Genomic DNA, 20,340 nt, shown 5'->3' with positions numbered 1-20,340 from the left:
CGTCCTCACCGGCAACGAGGATCTGGGCAAGAGGATCTCAAACAGCATCCGGATCCATCCATACTTTTTAACAAGGTGGACTTGACATGACTTTAGGTACCTTTTGTTCACAAAATATCTTTTTCAAAAGGCCTAATTTATGATCGTCTTCCTTTACCATTACCTTCTGTAAGAACCCCTTAACTCTCAAAAAGGTAAAAATGTCCTTAGTAGGTAGATTATATTCTAAATTCGGCTCAGAAAAAGTTTTCAATTTCCTGTTGGTATAAATGTCAACCACTTTAATAATACCGGATCTAGTCCACGTATCTAATGTAAGGTCTAGAATGCTTTTTTGCTATTATACCAATACCAATGGTGTCAATTATTTATTCTGCACTCCCATCTTTTCTTTAGTTGGGCCCAGACCTTAATGAGATGTCCTATGGTGAAGCTTTTATCTCCGAGATCCCACCATTTATGACTTTGAGTCTCCCATATCAAACTGGTAAGATCCTGCTGTTCGATCAAGTGACTCAATGTGGTACCAGCTTTCATTGCCTACCTGCAGGCTTTGCATCAGATAAATATGGCCAATCATGTTAGCTAAATAATAATTTTGCAGGATTGGCATTCCTAATCCTCCATCTTTCACTTTCAATGCCAACCTGTTAGTGCGTATGCAAGGCCTTTTGCCCTTCCAGACAAATAAAGAAATGCTCCTCTGAGCTAAACTTAGCCAGCATTATTTGAATGGGGAGATGTCGAAACAAATACAGCCTTTGGGAATGATATGTGCCTTAACTGTATTTATCCTTCCAACCCAGGATATAAATGTATCCGTCCATCCTCTTAAAACATAGTTCATCTCCTTTAATAAGGCTATAAAATTTAGTTCCAAGATGTCCCCAACTTTAGAGATCGTGATCCCCAGGTAAGTAAACTCTCTGTCTGCCCAAACACAAGCAAAGCGTTGGTGCAACCCTTTTTATTTTTTTTCTTGTGTCTTCTAAGTTGAGTCCTTGGAGAAAATTTGTGCAATGACCTGCTTAAGTCTGCCCGCCATGATGGACGCAAAGATCTTAGCATCAGTATGTATAGGCATATCGGCCTATAATTCTTGACATGAGCTGGATCTTTATCCTGCTTGAGAATGGAATCTATCAGAGTTGCTGAATTGCCAATGTGTAAAGTAGCCTTGTGACCCAAAACTGGGCTATGGGCATATTTACTTTTGTAACAGTCTCAAAAGTATTTTCTTCCTCTTCATGAACCATGAACAGCGCCTTACAAACAACTCTTAAGTAAAACTGGTCCTTAATCTATTTACCGTACTTTTATTCTCTCTGTAGAATCTGGAGAATATTTCGTTTGCATAGAAAAAGTCTTGCATCTCCTGGATCTGGAAAAGGAAGGGTACTGGATGACCATGTTATTTTGCCACTCCTCTAAGAATTTAAAAAGATAATTCTCATTCCTCTGATAAAGAATCCCCCCATTTCTGAGTCAGACTCTCACCTGATCTCAGGACTAGACACTTGAGGTTTGGACCTGCCAATGAAGCTGTTTTTTACTGACAAGAAGACTGCTGTTCTAAAATTGGAAAACGTCTAATTGTCTTGCAGTCAGGACATGAAACATCTCTGTTCTTTTGGCTGAATCTGGCTTAGAGCCTTAACCATAGCCCAGGGCTGCCCAACAGGTAGATCCCAGGATGTTGTGGAACTACAACTACCATGATGCTTTGCATGCCGTTAGAATGTATTTAGAATGACAAAGCATCATGGGAGTTGTAGCTCTACAACAACTGGGGATTTACCTGTTGAGCAGCCCTGCCATAGCTTATTGAGGTTTATCTGCAAGATATGCCAGAATTGAATGTTATCCTTTGATAAAAAGTTAACTAGCATGATACACAGAAAACATAAACCATACCTTAACATTGAGTAGGAAGATGGGAGCACCAGGAGCTGAAATTGCTTGTCCTTTATAACAGCATGGAATGCAAATGCAAAATTAACTCTAAAAACACAAACACCATTTCTGTACACCTCCTATCCAAAACCTGTCTTCGCCCACCAGAGAAAGAACTCCCACTCAAGAACTCCAGAGAGTGTCTTCCATTTTCTTATAGAGAATCTAAGTGATGCCAATCCCTCTCCTTTACACTGTACAAGAGCGTGTATGGCTCACAAAGTACAGTGCTGCCGAATAACAATCAGGGAAGTAAGATTGTTAAAATTGCTCTTTAGTAATTTATTCAAATTAAATTAAGTACTTTAATTTCTAAGCATTAATATTTCTCATAGTCATCAGCGGTGAAGATTTCCTTATTATTTAATAGAAGGCATTTGTTTTTTCTATTTTCTCATAGTCATCAATGATGAAGAATTACTTATTATTTAATTGAATCCCTTTGCTTGTTTATTTTCTCATAGTCATGATGAAAAATGACTTATTATTTAACAGAGTGCATTTGCTTTTTTATTCTAAGGTTTTATTGTTTGAAATATGGTACCATAAATGTAAAATATTTTTTTTTAAACGTATTTACCTTTAAAAAAGAAATCTAATTTATTTAAACATACATATTTGTGATACAATTAGTTGGTTGTTTTTTTTGTTTTTTTTACACCGTCGTAAACGGTTTGTAAGTCAATTATGTAGTTTATTATAATTGGAATAACTTGATAACCATGCCATACCTTTTGGGCTGGTCAGATAAGGACAGATTATCAAAACAGATAACATGTGGACTTTCATTTTAAATTACTTGTCATGTGATAAGTGGGGTGTTTACACTAATTTTCTACACTACAGATATAAAACACAATTCCTAAAGTATTACTTAACCATTACAATGCTTACTTGCTACTTAAAGGGACACTCTAGGCACCATAACAACTTAATTTAAGTGATTATGATGCCTGGACTCCCCAGGCACTGTCCCCTATTTTATTTTTAAGCAATTTCCAAATGATTTAGCAGTGAATCTGGTTCCCCAGGTGCCTGCAAAGATAGTGCACAGTGATAGTATGACACCAATGAAACGTCAATGAGTTGTTGTGGTGCCTAGAGTGTCCCTTTATTAACCCCTTAAGGACACATGACGGAAATATTACGTCATGATTCCCTTTTATTCCAGTTGTGTCCTTAAGGGGTTAAAAGGTATGCAATACCTATGCATGAATGAAGTACTTCTATATAAAATAGCATGCAGATACATATGCCTACAGTGTCTTATAATACTGCTACAAATCACTGATTTGTCCAGTTCCTGTTGGGTTATTAGTCAGAGTACAGCTATAATTCAAATACTAGCCTGTGACAAAAGGATGCACAGCAGAGCACAGACAGGAGATTCTTGGAATCTTTAAAAGTAAAAACAGACACAGCCCCTAACTTGGACATATAGTTTAAATTCCTTAAAGGAATTTCTAAAACTAATATAAATGAAAGAATTAATGTCTCTTTAAGAAAATCCTTTATTGCAAGCATGTAATAGCCCTTCCCTTTTTGCCAACAAAACCTTATTGAAAGACTGTTTCAAAGGATTTCAGGTAACATTTGTCTAGAGGAAAACACTACTGAATAATATATATGTATGTATGTATGTATGTATGTGTATATAAATATATATATATATACATACACACATATATGTGTATTTTGCTTTATTAGAAAGAACAAAGGTTGCCAATGGCAGATACAGTCAGTAGAACAACTCTACAGCCTGCCATGGACCCTTTATCAGCAGGAGACGGAAATGTATTGACACTTTATTGATTTTCCCTTTGTCAAAGAATTGAATTTCCCTTCAAGAAAAAAAGAATCTTATTTATTTCCTCATACTTCAGAATAGTAAGGATGTGCAAGTAAAAAAATGTGTCTGCTTCGGCAATGCGGACCAATGGCATTCGGTACGACACTTCCAAACTTCTGCATTTCGGCAATTTGAAACTTCCGAACTTCGCCACTTCAGCACTTCGGAACTTGTGGTGTCAGTCCTGGCACTGCGAGTCGGGAACTAGATGTGTAAGTGTTTGTGGTGGCAGTCCGGGCAATGGGAGACGGGAGCCCTATAGATGTGTAAGTGGTTGCGGTGGCAGTCCTGGCACTGGAAGGTGGGAGCCATACAGATTTGGTTGTGGTAAACTAACAGAAATTGTATCTTGGAAAGTTTCTTTGTTTTGCAAAAAATCCCCAGACTCTGAACCTATCTTTAGCAATTTCTAATTTATTTTTGAAGCAGTGGCGAAATGAGCACTCAGACAAGCCCGCTGTGTTCCAGCTTGAGAAAGGTTCTTTGGATCCGAAACACTGCTTGAGTTTGTCCAACAAACCTGCTTTGGATTGTTCACATGTGCCCAGTTTTTTCTTTGTATTGTCAGTCTGGAGGGTGTGGTTGAGCAATGTTGAGGTTCTATATATATAGGACTGCATGTCGACCTATATACTACCACAACTGAACCTATTTTAGGGATGTCTTCAACCAGAAAGTAGCTAATGTATTTAAAATGTTGGTCTCCCAATGTTTGTTAGGAACCTGTTCATGTATATCAGACATTCACTAGGGACAATATTACCAAATAAGTGCGCTAATACTGGAGATGGTGGATCTGAAAATAAGCAAGGAAAAATATAGTGCAGATGGTATATACAGAACCATATATAGGTAGGGGTGAGGGGAAAGAACTCACATGGACCAGAGCCTAATCACCCCTGGCTCTGAGTATTCACAGCTCTATTGAAGAGGGAAAATCCCGCAATCTGTAGATGAAGGCTGTATACTGGATACTAGCAAGCCAAAGAACGATTCTGTGTGGTATAAAAAGACAAAAGACCCCCAATAGAACAGTATCTTCAAAGTTTAATAATAAAAAAGGTTAAAAACTCTTACTTTGGAAGTGGTGGGTATCAGCTGTGTAAGCTACCCACATAAAAGCATATATACAAAACGTGGAATGCCACAGTCACGAACAACGATGGGTTTCAAAAGACCCGCTCACGTCACCACTCCCAGATCCACCTTCTGATGAAGTCTCCGTGACGCGTTTCACCCACCTGTCTGGGCTTCCTCCCGCCACTTACACATCTATAGGGTGACCGGAGGAAGCCCAGACAGGTGGGCAAAATGCGTGTTCCATGTGAGTTCTTTACCCTCACCCCTACCTATATATGGTTCTGTATATACCATCTGCACTATATTTTTCCTTGCTTATTTTCAGATCCACCATCTCCAGTATTAGTGCACTTATTTGGTAATATTGTTTATTTTCTGTGTATACTAGTTTGTGTCACTTGGGTATAGTGCTGCCATACTGCTGTAGCACATATTTTCTTAGCGCTCACGTATTATTGGATTGTTTATTCACTAGGGATGTGCATGGGGAAAATATTCGGTTCGGCATTCCAAAATTCGGGACTTCGGCACTTCGGTTCAGTTCGGCACTTCGGAACTTCGCCAACTTCGGCACTTTGGAATTTCGCAACTTTGGCATTTTGGAATTTCGGGACTTCGCCACTTCGGGACTTCTCTTGCAGCCACTTAGTAGATAACTCCTTAATTCCCACGGTATTAAGGAGTTATCCACCAAAAGGCTATAAGACCTAAACTGGTCTTTCAGCCAAATTTACTAATACTAAGTAAAAATTGCAAAAAAAATTTTTTACTAATTACTAAAAGTACTGTACCGCGAGGAGGGGCATGTCCATTAAACAGTGAGGGTGGGTGGGGGTGAAGTATCTGAATGTCCGAATTGCCCGAAATTCATTCGAATTGACATTCGGAACGAAACAAATTGCACATGTCTATTATTCACTTCGTCCTGGATGCAACTGCTTATCCCAGTTAGTATTGTAATGTTTTTAAAGAATGTTTTGAGTTAGACCTGAGATTGCTCCTGCCATCATTCCTCCAACTCCTATACAGTATGCCCCTCGCCAAACATGCAATAATAACAAACTTAGTGTGGTTTACATGTTGGTAGCCGGTTGGGTGGCTGTGACAGAACGAAAAGCAACAAAACACTGGCATTTGGGAAAGCGGTAAGATGAAGTAAACCTTTTTTATTTTTTTACACTTTGGTCTTGTGTGGAGAAATGTCTTTTAAGAAGTTAGAGAATAAAGTTGATGTTTTTTCCACTTCCACAAGATTTTCAGTTTTCTATAAGTCACCCTTTTTTTTTTTAAATCTTTGTTTTGCTGCTTTTCATTCTAAGATACAGGTAGGTGTCTGTGTCCGGCTAAGGCTCCGAGATCACTCAGAGATCCCTGAGTGAATGCAGCCTTCCCATTTTATACTTTGGGACTTCCTTGTTGCTCTACTGAAATCAGTATCAAAATCAATAAACAAGGAAACGACTGGAATCCTCTTTTCGGTTTGCATTTGTGAAATAGCATTTCATCTATATTTACATTTTGAATCCATGTTGACCAATCTATTTACTATTGGGATTTGTTACCTGGTAACAAGTTTGTCATCTTTTCTAGACAAAAAAAAATATATACAAACTTGTTTGATTACAATTTGTTTGATTGTGAGATCAAATTTCTCACATAATGCTGCCAAGGGAATTTTGGCCACCGTTAAAATCTGTGTCATCAGTTTATTGTTCAGCAAAGAAAAACTTGGGTGTGATTTTTCAAAAATTCACATTGGCCAGTTTGACTCTTGTCTAGAGTCTCACCATGCCTTTAGCATTGTGCATAACTGGCAAAGACTCTTAAATGTCTTTTGAGAATGATTTATATGATTTGCAAATGGATGTTAAATGTACATAACTTTCAATTTGTTGTTCAGAAGAAGATTTTATTTGGACCTTTTCTGAATGGTAAACTCTATGTCTATACCACTAATATTCTTGTATTTTTTTTTTTCAATTATAGGGATCCTGTGGCAGACGTTTCTTACATTGCTTCTAAAATCTAACACTAACTTATTTGTAGATGTCTGATCTGCATGTATCAGAATATTTCCTCAACTGAATATGCATTCTAGAATTTTAAATTGAAATAGATGTGAGGAACTATGTTGCATAAATTAGACTTGAAAACTGTTTCATGGACAAAAATATATGGGTAGGACAAACTAGATAAATAGATAAATAATTGTTCGACACTAGACTCTACCCATTTAACCTCATGTAATCAACCCTGGCCCCCGAAGAGTTCATGTCATGTTCAACACCATACACCTACAAATATACACTGAACAAAATTATAAACACTTTTGTTTTTACCCCCTTTTTTCATGAGCTGAACTCAAAGATCTAAGACTTTTTCTATGTACACAAAAGGCCTATTTCTCTCAAATAGTGTACACAAATCTGTCTAAATCTGTGTTAGTGGGCACTTCTCCTTTGCCGATATAATCCATCCACCTCACAGGTGTGGCATATCAAGATGCTGATTAGACAGCATGATTATTGCACAGATGTGCCTTAGGCTGGCCACAATAAAAGGACACTCTAAAAGGTGCAGTTTTATCACATAGCACGATGTCAGCATGCTGACTGCAGGAATGTCCACCAGAGCTGTTGCCCGTGAATTGAATGTTCATTTTTTTTACCATAAGCCGTCTCCAAAGGCATTTCAGAGAAATTGGCAGTACATCCAACCGGCCTCACAACCGCAGACCATGTGTAACCAGATCAGCCCAGGTCCTCCACATCCAGCATCTTCACCATCAAGATCGTCTAAGACCAGCCACCCAGACAGCTGCTGCAACAATCAATTTGCATAACCAAAGAATTTCTGCACAAACTATCAGAAACCGTCTCAGGGAAGCTCATCTGCATGCTCGTCGTCCTGATCGGGGTTTCGACCTGACTGCAGTTCATCGGCATAACCGACTTGAGTGGGCAAATGCTTACATTAGATGGCGTCTTGCACTTTGGAGAGATGTTCTCTTCACAGATGAATCCCGGTTTTCACTGTACAGGGCAGATGGCAGAAAGCGTGTATGGCATTGTGTGGGTGAGCGGTTTGTTGATGTCAACGTTGTCGATCGAGTGGCCCATGGTGGCAGTGGGGTTATGGTATGGGCAGGCATATGTTATGGACAACGAACACAGGTGCATTTTATTGATGGCATTTTGAATGCACAGAGATTCCATGACGAGATCCTGAGGCCCATTGTTGTGCCATTCATCCATGACCATCACCTCGTGTTGCAGTATGATAATGCATGGCCCCATGTTGCAAGGATCTGTACACAATTCCTGGAAGCTGAAAACATCCCAGTTCTTGCATGGCCAGCATACTCACTGGACATGTCACCCATTGAGCATGTTTTGGGATGCTCTGGATCGGCGTATATGACAGCATGTTCCGGGTCCTGCCAATATCCAGCAACTTTGCACAGCCTTTGAAGAGGAATGGATCAACATTCCTTAGGCCACGATCAACAACCTGATCAACTCTATGGGAAGGATATGTGTTGCACTGCGTGAGACAAATGGTGGTCACACCAGATACTGACTGGTTTTTGGACCCCCCTGGACCCTGCCAATACAGTAAAACTGCACATTGTAGAGTGGTCTTTTATCGTGGCCAGCCTAAGGCACACCTTTGCAATAATCATGCTGTCGAATGATATGACACACCTGTGAGATGGATGGATTATCTCGACAAAGGAGAAGTGCTCACTAACACAGATCTAGACAGATTTGTGAACAATATTTGAGAGAAATAGGCCTTTTGTATACATAGAAAAAGTCTTAGATCTAATTTTGTTCGGTGTACATATTTGAGAAAAATACCCTCTGGAAGGGACAGTTTAGGCACCTTTATGCACCATAACAACTTCACCTAAATTAAGTTGTTATGTGCCATGAGGCCTCCCTGGTGCACTCTTACCTCAAAGTGAGCCTCCAGCGCCGATCTCAACTCCCCCCAGGCGGCATCCAACTTCTAAAATGTGAGTTTCAGGAAGCGCGGAGTTCCACTCAGCCAATCAGCTGACTGCTTTTAGTCAATAAGCGGCGCCTCTGCCCGGAGCCCTCCATGCTTTCTGAAACTCAAATTTCAGAAGCTGAATGCCATCTGGGGGGAGTTGAGATCTGCGCTGGAGGCTTAATTTGGGGTAAAACATTTCGGGAATGGTTTAACCCCTTGAGGTGTGGGGCCTCCTGGCACCATAACAACTTCGTTTATATGTTATGGTTCCTTCAAAGAGATCCAATATCACTCCTTAATGCTTTTAAATGGTCAGTTTTTAGGCCTTCTTCTCTTTACATGGCCCAGGGGGGCTGAAGAGGAAGGAGGTGTGGGATCGCCGGCGACTGGGTAAGTACATAGGACAGCTTGGGCATTCTATACCGCCCCCCGGCGTTTAGAGCCAGGTCCCCAAGGACGGCATAGAATGCCCGCCGTCCTTAGGGGTTGAAGGCATGGGTCCCCAACCCTCGGGCCGCACAAATTTATTGCTGGTCCGCGAAAGCTTTCCCCTGACTATACTGTCTGGTGAAAGCTTTGGCGAACCGGCAATAAATTGCAGCAAGATATTTCCCTGGTGCTATGATCTTATGATCATAGCACTTGAAAATGTGCCTCCCTCTCCCCTGCCGGCTCCGCAGAACGAGAGGGGAGATCAGAGATCTCCCTCTCTGGCCCACTAGCAGTGTACTGCTGGCAGCCAGCAGGGGAGAGAGGACCCGGGGGAGCTCTAATCTGCAGCTCTGCCGGGTTCTTCTCTTGCAAGCTCAGTGCGTTGCAGCGGTTACCACGGCAATGCTCCGAATCTAGCAAGAGTGATATCTAGCAGCTCATGATGCTGCTAGAGTTAACTCTCACCACCTTGACCACCAGGGCTTCCCCACTGGACCACCAGGGATTGCAGGAAATGTCTCTCTTCCCAAGCAAAGGTAAGCAGGGAGGGGGATATCAAAATTACTATTTTTCTTTTAATAAAGAAAATATATATATTTATTAATCTACCCTCCAACCCTACAGACCCACAATCATTCTCCCCTATACACACACACTGCCCCAATACACACACACTGCCCCTATATACACACACTGTCCCCCATACACACACACATACACACACACTGCCCCCCATACATACACACACTGCCCCCCATACACACACACTGCCCCCCTCCCCCACACACACACTGCCCCCATACACACACACACTTTCCCCCATACACACACACACTTTCCCCCATACACACACACACTGCCCCATACACACACTGCCCCCTATACACACACTGCCCCTTATACAAACACACTGCCCCCCCACACATACACTTCCCCCTATACAAACACACTGCCACCCATACACATACACTGCCTCCCATACACACACGCATCCCCCCATACACACACACCCACTTTCCCCCATACACACACATTGCCCTCCCATACACACACTACCCCCCATACACACACTGCCCCTATACACACACACACACACACAAACTGCACCCCTCACACACACAGCACCCCTAGCACACAACATACTGCATCCCTCACACATACCATTGGGTTTTATTTCTGGCTGACGCCGGTCCGCGGAATATTTATCCTCTTTTCGCCGGTCCCCGGGTGCTAAAAGGTTGCAGAACGCTGCTTTAAGGTAAGTTACCTTTTCAATTACAGGTTCACATTAATACTCCGAAATCTTGACATAGTGAGTTGCTTTGTATCCTGGCAGCATCTTCAGCTATCAATCTATCCAAAAGGGGGCAGGAAACTCAATTTTTATATTTTAATATAGTGAAGTATTTTGGCTGGTGGTGGCATTGAGTTAATAAATGTTTATAGTATTGTAATTATGTACACGTAAATTAGTTATAACATTTATGTATTGTGCCTATAATAAAGTTATGCCATCATACATGAGTCCAGATTTAATGGTTTTCTTTTTTTCTGGAAAATGTTCTGTGTTTTTTTTTTTCACTCTGGTCTGCTTCTGACAAGGACGATATCCTCTGGGCCAGTTATGACCACCCACTGATGACATTACCGTGACTAATTTGGCATCATGTATTCTTTGTAAAAGTGGGAGTAAATGTAAAAAAAAAAATTCCGTGCACTAAGTTTCCTAATTTATTTGTATATTTCCTGATAGATTTCCTGTATATTGCCATAGCTTGTTCTTGGGTCAGGAACCTTGACTACCAGCCATGACTTCATCTTATCTATCACTTAACACCATAATAATTAAAGGGACATTTATCACTTGACAACTTTTTCTTTTATCCAGTAAGCAAATACTTTCACATAAATATGCAATACTAAAATAAAGCAAGAGAAGTTTGAAAAGTATTTGATAAATGTTTGTGCACACACATGACCTTTGCACACAAAAGAACTAAGGATGCTGAATCAGGGAAACAATAAAGTCTCTGCATATAGAAAAGAAAGAGCAGTGTGTGTGTGTGTGTGTGTGTGTGTGTGTGTTCAATAATTTGTCTTGTTGGTCACCCAGCCTTCTTTCATCAATTATCTTTAACTGCTCTCTTTTCACATATAAGCTTTGATCCTCATTCCTTCATATTATGCTAAGGGTTTAAACCTTTGTCTAGGTTATATAAAATATATTTTATATTAAATATCCCTCTCCTTATTATCACTCTAATTTGTCTGTTAATTTCCCTATCTATTTACTACCCTGCAATCTCTTTCATATCACCAGTATTTTAATACCAGTCTGTTTTCACAGACTGTTACTGTAGCAGAGCTATGGTTCTTACAAGGACTTTCTTCGCTGAATCCGCCGCGAGCTGGATCAAGGTGCTGAATAGTGAATAGCACTTTCCCTCCCAGTAACTAGACGACAGACAGGCAGGTGAGAGTACACCTTTTTATTAAGAGGCAAGGTCTTTTATACCCAGAACCCCAGCATTGGGTCTCCACACAGTTACAATGTAAGTTTTCCCAGGCGCCTGTGTGTCTGTGAGACGGCTTGGATAGATACTGGTTAACCTAATTATCTCCCAGGCACAGAGGTTACAAATGTAAAGCACCCCAGAAACATAATAAAATAACCAGGAACCCCACACTAATTATATCCCAGGATAGCCTGGATCTGAGCGCCCAAGTTGTCCAAATAGTGCTCAGATCCATCCAGATTGCTCTAGTAATAACAATTGGAGCAGTTCCTCCATAGTGTTCGCTTGGTAGGCTTGCACCCACCCGAGAGCTGCTCGGTGCATCCGGCATGCCCATTCGGCATGGGAGTCTTTCTCTGTTCTTTTCAGATCGCCTGCGGTATGCCTCTAGAGGAATGGTATACCTGGCTAGGATCACAGATCTTTTACTCTGGCATAGTCACGAATGTCCTCATCGGGCATGACCTGGTATGCCTCGGCTGCTCTCTCTGAGAGCTTGCCGGCTGGGAGTAGGACCCAATCCCTGAGGCGGATCTCGTGCAGGTTTCATTGCCTCTCAAAATCCTGGAGGAAAGCATCGATATCCTCCTCCGCCGCCACAAAGTTCTTGAAAGGGATTTTCGGCTTACTGTCTTGAATGAGGGGCACTACCTGGGGTCTTTCGTGTGATTGCCAGCACAAATTCTTGTACTTCTGACATCGTTCGGGCCATGATCTCCATAGAGGGATTTTCTCCATATTAAGTCAGCCAAAAGTGCAACTCCCTCTGAAACAAATTTTCTTCGATCACCGGCAGGAAGGGAGTGGGTTCGGTCCTCCTCCATCCATTCAAGGACAAGGGTAGCCTTTGGCTTGTTGCTCACTACCTTGCCTCCAGGAGGTCCTTTAATGTGGACCGCTTTCGGACGATGTAATCATCCTGCATCCACTATCCATTCGGGAGACTGCTATCCACCGACTGTGGCTCTTGCTCCACGCTGAACTCGGGATCCCACTGCTGCAGTCAGTGTAGCAGAGCTGTAGTCCTTACAAGGACATTCTCCACTGAGTCCTTCACGAGCTGGAACATGGTGCTGAATAGTGAATAGCTCTTTCCCTCCAAGTAACTGGACAACACACAGTTCTGAGAGTACAACACCGTTCTATTATGCCCAGACTCTCAATTGAGTCTCCACACAGTTACATTAAGCCTGCCCAGGCACCTCTGTGTGTGGGAGACGGCTTGGACAGATACTGATTAACCTAATTATCTTCAGGCACAGAGGTTACAAATATAAAACACCCCAAAACATAATAAAATGAACAAAAACCCCCACACAAATTATATCCTAGGATAGCCCGGATTTGAGCGCCCAAGTTGTCCAAATAGCGTAAAGATCCATTCAATGTAGCTGAATCGCCACTGGGGTAAAGTTCTGACCGATAGCTGCCCAAACTCCAGGTTGAAAAAGTTTCCACGAGATTCGTCCCTGCGGTTGGTCATTTATTAGAAGCTCCTGTGGACAAACCAAGGGGCTCTCTGAGAGCGATTGCTCAAGACCGTCCATTGTACCTTCCCTCCAAATAGTGCTCTCCTAGCGGGTCAGGAAAGGGCAAAACCCATGGTAGAAGGTGACTGGGAACAGGCATGTGGAGTATCAGATTTGAGTTCCAGGGCACTGATGATCAAGTGCCAGTGGGGCCGTTCGGTTTTGACTTGTTCCAAAATGGTGACCACCCAGGGAGAGCACTTAGATGACGTATGGGAGAGAGAAGGTATAGAGACAGGGGAACACAGAGTGTTTGACAAACAAATGGAGGCCGTGGGGGGGAGGGTGACACTCTTTTGGTGAACGAACAGGGCAGTACGGGCAACCATATGGAAATAGGATCAGGTCCGCCATAGTTATCAGAGGGCTATTACAAATGACACAGTTATACATACTTTTTCTTAATATATATTCACCCAAGGTCATTTAAATACCATGTTTTGCTTAACGATCTATTTTATCATTGATGCCATTGGCAAGCAAAGAATCATGAGAGTTCTAGTCCATCAATATACTAAGGTAAGAACCAGACTTAATCAAAATTATCCTTTCACTCTCCTTCCCTAACTCCGTAGGTCTATACATCTAAATCACCGCGATAAAAAAAAGAAAGAAAAAAGAAAGATGGAGAGGATACACCTCCCAATGTATTGTATAAGTATTTTAGATACAACATTGATTCCAAGCAGTGATCTATCTGTGCCTACTATCTTTAGCACGAAGTATGCACCTATTAAAAGGACACTTTAGCTTGCTGAAAAGCGTTATGTTTAACCCCTTAAGGACCAAACTTCTGGAATAAAAGGGAATCATGACATGTCACACATGTCATGTGCCCTTAAGGGGTTAAAGAGTGTGCCCTATTGTTTGAGTGACTGCCACTGCAGGTGTCCCTAGGCAGTAATGTAAACACTGCCTTTCTCTGAAAACAGTTTACAGTAAAACATTTGCAAGGACAGCCTGGAGGCACCAGAATTACTACATTAAGCTGTAATTGTTCTTGCGACTATAGTGTCCCTTTAATTTACATATTCTACAACTACAACCAGAATGCCATTAAACACATGGGTGTCAGGTATAATATGGTTATTATAGGTATAATATAGTACTTCCCTCTCTGGTAGAATCATTTACCAAGCAAGAGTGGGATGTGTTAGCAGCACAGAGTGATAATTTTTAAAATGTTGTTGGTACTTTGGGTACTGTAAATATTCACACCCCTTTCTGGCCAGATATTAGGTCAAGCTTGGCTTCTAGACTAATGACTTACCTAGGGACCAGTTAGATTGTGTGAGCTCAATCTTTTTCTGGCCAGATGCTAATTGTTATTAATTTCTAATAAAGCAGTATTATAGCGAGTATCCCTACGGATGTTTTTTCTTGGGTTGAAGCATTTCCCATGGATAGGAAGCTATCGGCATGCTATGTTCTACTAGGACTAGGTCATTAATTCATATCTTTCTAAATACCACGTTTAATGTAACGGTTGACATTGAAATATAGAGGCGGTTTTGTAGAAGACTAGGGCAAGGGCACATTGGTCATATCATGGACTGCTGCTTTAGAAGAACGCGCCAATTGTTACAAGTGCTTTGCAGGGTTGCGGCTATGGAAAACGGTAGCGATCTCATCAGACACACCGTCTTTTGTCTCATTATTAAAGATGAATAATGGATGCACACAGGCAAACTTTCCGACATTCTCTATAACGTTCTTTTGATCTTTTCAATTACAGGTGGGGATTTCTCAAGCAATCCACAGTCTTTTTATCCTCAATGAGAAAAAAGCACAAACGATGTTCCCTGGAAACAAAAGAGTCTCAAAACAAGTGTAACAGGATACATAAAAAATCAGCAATACAATTTGTAGAAATAAAGAGATGGAGATACAGTTCTCATAAACAAGATCCTCTATCAGCAGGGATGCGAATGGATATGGGATCTTCAACGGGACTTCTCCCTTTCCATATGCTGTAAACCATTGTTGGAGATCAATGGGACAGACTCTGGCTCCTTTTGCAAAGTAGTTAAACTCAATGATAAAATATACAAAGTATATTTGTTTTCGTCTTATGTTTACTAAAGCATTAGACAATGTCTCTCAGAGTGCTTATACTGCAAAAGTTTAGTTACACCGCTGTGAAAACAGATTACTACTTCCTTTCAAACTGAGCCAATGCTTCATTTTTCACATCAGAAAAAGGAAACATACTTGCTAAACTGTCATCTAAAATTACCATTCCCTGAAAAATAATATGGTTATAAAAAGTCCAAGATTAGCATAACAACCAGCCTTTGTTTATGTATATTTGGACTTCAATGAGGTAAGATGTTAGCTGAAAATGTATCCATGATCAGAACTCATCTGCAGGGTCGGTCAAAACTGAGCAGCTCACACGAAAACGAGTATGAGAACCAACATTTTAAGAGCAGTGTTTTTCTGAATGTTGAAGTTTTATTTATTTTTTTGCTTTTGTGTGTAACTGTGTGTGTTGTTTTTTAGTTTTGCAAAAAGTGCATATTTCAATAGAAATTGACATTTTTATAAATTAACCTTGTTACACCTTCCTGTCTTTAAAACAGACAACAGGTCCTGTTATTTCCTAGTTTGGTTAGCTCCGTTGAGCTAAGCTCAAGAGGCAGCAAGTGCCTGGAGCACCTGCCTTGCATTCAGAAGTCTGTGATTGGACAGCCACAGAAAGGTTGGGTGGGTTAGAAGGGGAGGGCTAGCAAAGGCACAAGAGAACTGCAGGTTTTGCAAGCTGTTTTTAGATATATCCCTAATTAAAAAATTAATGCATAACTAAATGCACGTAAGTTTTCATTTGGTGTATATCTACTAAAAAGTTATTTTTTAATTTTATATTTGGGAAGTGGAGTGTCCCTTTAATACTAGTGAAGAATATTATTGCTGAGACATTTTCCATTTTGATGCAGCATACTTTATATTGTTTTATCTTGTGTGTGTTTTTTCTCTTTTATTAGACATCCCAAAATAAAATAGTGAAATGGCAATGCTAATTGCTACAAAAAAAAATATTTAGTTTAAAATAATTAATTTTTTATTACATTATTCTGTTTGCATAATAATATGCCTAAGACTACCAGCAAATGTACAAATCAAATCATATACATGAGTTTTAATAATCACCAATTCATTTAAGTTGTTCCCAGTACCCTATAAAAGTCCAATTATATGTGGGGGCGGAACTTGATCATCGAACAGATAAAATGTGTGGTACACAAGCTACTGTCTATTTGGCCGATTTTGTGGTTCTTAACCTGGCCAACAGGCTGACCTACCCACTAATGGGCAGTATGTCGGTGGTTACCAGATATTTATTGAGGCTTTAAGCACTTGGGAGCTTGAGATAAACTGCTGCGGCCTACTAGGGATGAAGTTGGGGAGAGGCAGCTGATCTCCTCACCCTTCAGTTCTATGTACAGTTCTGCTACACTCCAACCCCTGCCTCAGGACCAGTAGGTGATATATAGGTCCCAGCTATCAAAGCTGCACTAGCCATCCATCCAAAGATGCACTCCAGCTGCATCTCCACTCTACAAGTCTGAAGGGCCAAATCCCACCTCAAGGGCGCCGCATCGTGGCTCCATCGAATCTCAGGTGGACAAGATCTTTCGAGGCTTTTGGGTGAGACATTTAGCTGACATTGGTCTGACTTTCCGGACATATGTCGGTACTGCTGTTTTCAGTGTTAAGCTCTGTACTGCTTAGGAAACTGTGGCAGTTTATGTTTTTTTTTCTTTTTTCAATTCTTTATTTTTGCAATGACAGAAGTAGTGGCATTCCCACTGTATATAGGCTTGTGCAAAAGCCCCAGTTCAAGGTTCAGATGGTAGTGGTTGTTACAGAACATAAAATTCAAAGCATATCATAGTTTCTCGTGTGTTATGGTTACTATCTGTCAAAGTATTTTGATATTTAAGGGAAGAGAAAAAACGTAAGGAACAATAGATACCAGAGTATTTCGTAAGGATAACACGGTTGCGCTTCGTGTAACATATACAGAAGTTTATGTTTTTTTCTGATGTTTGTTATCTCCTTTACTTATTTTTTTTCCGTTTTATTATTTTTCATAAATTGTGCAAGTACCTTCTATGCCATGTCAATATAATACTATGTTACTTCTTAAAATGCATGCTTGTTTGTACTTATATGCACACCAAAAATATAGATTGACAAAAAAAAAAAGTGCACTTATGTTAATCACAGGTGCAGCAACATGGAAATATGATATCCTAAAATAAAATATCTCAATTCTTACACTATTGGCAATTGGAATGGATTGACTCAAAACAAACTGAATGGTAAATCCAGACACTGTCGACGTTTTCACAACTAACCTTCTAATAGTCAAAAAAAGTTAAGTATGACACAGATTTATATGACACAACAAACAATTTATCTTTGATATACACACAAAGGGTGATTAATTTCGATACATAGAAACCTTGGGTGGAATACACTATGCCAAAACCATGTATTTTAAAGGATTGTTAATAATAGCTTACTGGGCTATCCTCGCTAAGAAAAAATACAATGGCTTCCAATGTATGATATTATAGCTGAAAAAGTGTTGTTTCTATTTTTATGTATCTTTCAACAGTACAAGTGAGTAAGAGGGAAATTTTGGCTAACTTGTCAGGAATTTTTCTAACTCTGATCACAAACTGGGCGGAAGTTGTGGTAACAAGCGAATGTCTCAATGTGTGTCATTTAAATGGTGAAACTCCAGGATTCTCAAGAAGATTATTTGATGTGGTGATCATTGCTCATTAGTTTTTAGTTATTAATAGCTTACTGTTACTGTGAGGCCTATCTGGAATTCCCTGCACTTTCCCTTTCACCCTCTAATTTATGTTTTTACCTGTAGAATTGTGAAATAAGTAAAGCATTGGTCTTATAACAGGCAATGTCTGAGTACGTAACATTCACACTGACATCACATCCCAAAACATTTTTCAGATAGATTTGGCACGTAACAAAAGCATATGCACATCTCGTGCAATGGATTATTTTGGAGTCTAATGATCTAAGATGTTTCACGAAAGGACAAGAACTTTGTATGATTAATGAGCTTATAGTATCATGATAAAGGGAATAAAACAAACAAATGATGCATAAAAGCTATGTAAAAACAGAATGGAGAATAATTTAAAAAGAAAGTAAGTTAAATAATTATGTGTTCAGGTGCTCTTATTACTAAAGGAGCAAATACTGGTGGTTTGTACGTGCTACTTTCATAACTCTTTAACACAGAGGGGTTAAAAGGACACTTCACACTTTAGCTTGCTGAAGTGCTTTATGTGTAAAGTAAGTGTCTTCTTTTTGTATTTTACAAAAAGTACACATTTCAATAGTTACTTCCTAGTCATTTAAAACACAGTGGAGCTAAACTCAAGAGGTAGAGAGTTGATGAGATCCTCTGCCTTGCAAAGACTTCTCATTGAACTTCTTCTGGGGAAGGTCTGTGACAGCTACAGGGAATCTATGATGGGTTGGAAGGGAAGGGCTTGCAAAAAAAGCTTTAAACAAGCTGTTTTAGATATATCCCCAATAAAAATATGCACAATTACATGCATCCATTTTTTATTGGAGTATGTGTACTAAACAGTGAGTTTTTTTGTGGTTAGCAGTGAACTGTGCCTTTAAGCATGAAAACAGCCTAAACCCAGGTAATTGTTGTACCTTCCTAATTAATTATGATGAGCAGCTGTATGTATGCAATTATTTCACAACCAGCAACTAACCAAGGAGAGTGTGTAAAAAAAAAAAAAAAAGTAAATATAAAACAAAACAGAGATCCTAAATATTGACCAATAGACCCAAGCTAAGCTCACTCCTGGAAACAAAAGGGTATAGGTCTTACATCTTCCAAGTTCTTCAATTTCCTATAGCTAACTCCCTCTCCCCCCTTTGAATATCACCTCTCTAGCTTATACCGTTTTTTCCCCAAATCTTTCCCTCGTTTATCTTAAGGTATGAATACAGTGAAAGTCCCATATCCGTGTGATGCCTACCCATTAGGTGAAACGCGTTGTGCTTTGTATACTTGTTCCCATATTTGGTTTTATTTATGTGAGTAATAATAAAGTGTAATCTATATTATACTCCTGGACCTTCCTGATGATAATACATCATTTTTCTTGGTGGGGAATATACCACCCAAGCGTTTTTGATTGAGCAAAATTTTGCTCTCAAAAAAGTAAGTACATCTCCTATTTTTACATGCTCTTATAACCACACAGTGTGCACTATATATATATATATATATTTTTATATATCTACGGTGAGGTCTGCACCTATTTCCCAACAGTGGGGATTATTCCACTCCAGGCCATATGCAACAAGACATTAGGGGGCTCTAACAAAAGTGAGTGTGCATTTTTATTCTATTTATCAAGTTTGTTTCCTGACATATTGCACTATTTTTTTGCTCTTGTGATTGTTACATATGCATACCTGATTCGGTCGGATGTACTGCTCAGGTGCTACATCTAGAGCCAAGATATAGCTCAGTACACTGTAAGTGTATTTCCTTCTGTTTTTAATTTGAAAATTTGTCATAGTGCACCAAATAGTTTTCCTGTATGTTCCCACTTGAAATTTGATGACCCCTCCAAGGCACTTCTCCCAATTTTTCATCCCCTCTACTCAAGGTGTGTGAATAAAGAAGTTCTATTGCAGAACACAACATTTTGACCTCCGCTGAGGTCTTTATCAAGCTAGCTCAGCCAAGGTTGAAATGTCTAGACGTCTCCAATAAGACTTCCTTATTCACACACCTTGAGTGTCTGGAACCTCTTGTTTTTTTTATAAAAGTGATAGTGGATTAGCCAGCCTCTAATCCAGTTAAGCATCTTGTTTGTGGGGAGAGTGTGGGAAACCCTTTGTTTCCATAGTGCAATTCTTGTAGTGTTTAGACATCAACCTTGTGTAATGTACCAGGCCGGTGAAACGCTGTAAA

The sequence above is a fragment of the Pelobates fuscus genome, chromosome 4 (genome assembly GCF_036172605.1).
Source record: "Pelobates fuscus isolate aPelFus1 chromosome 4, aPelFus1.pri, whole genome shotgun sequence".
NCBI classification, from domain to species: domain Eukaryota; kingdom Metazoa; phylum Chordata; class Amphibia; order Anura; family Pelobatidae; genus Pelobates; species Pelobates fuscus.
The sequence above is the reverse complement of the archived record's forward strand: the minus strand, read 5'-3'. Positions refer to the sequence as shown.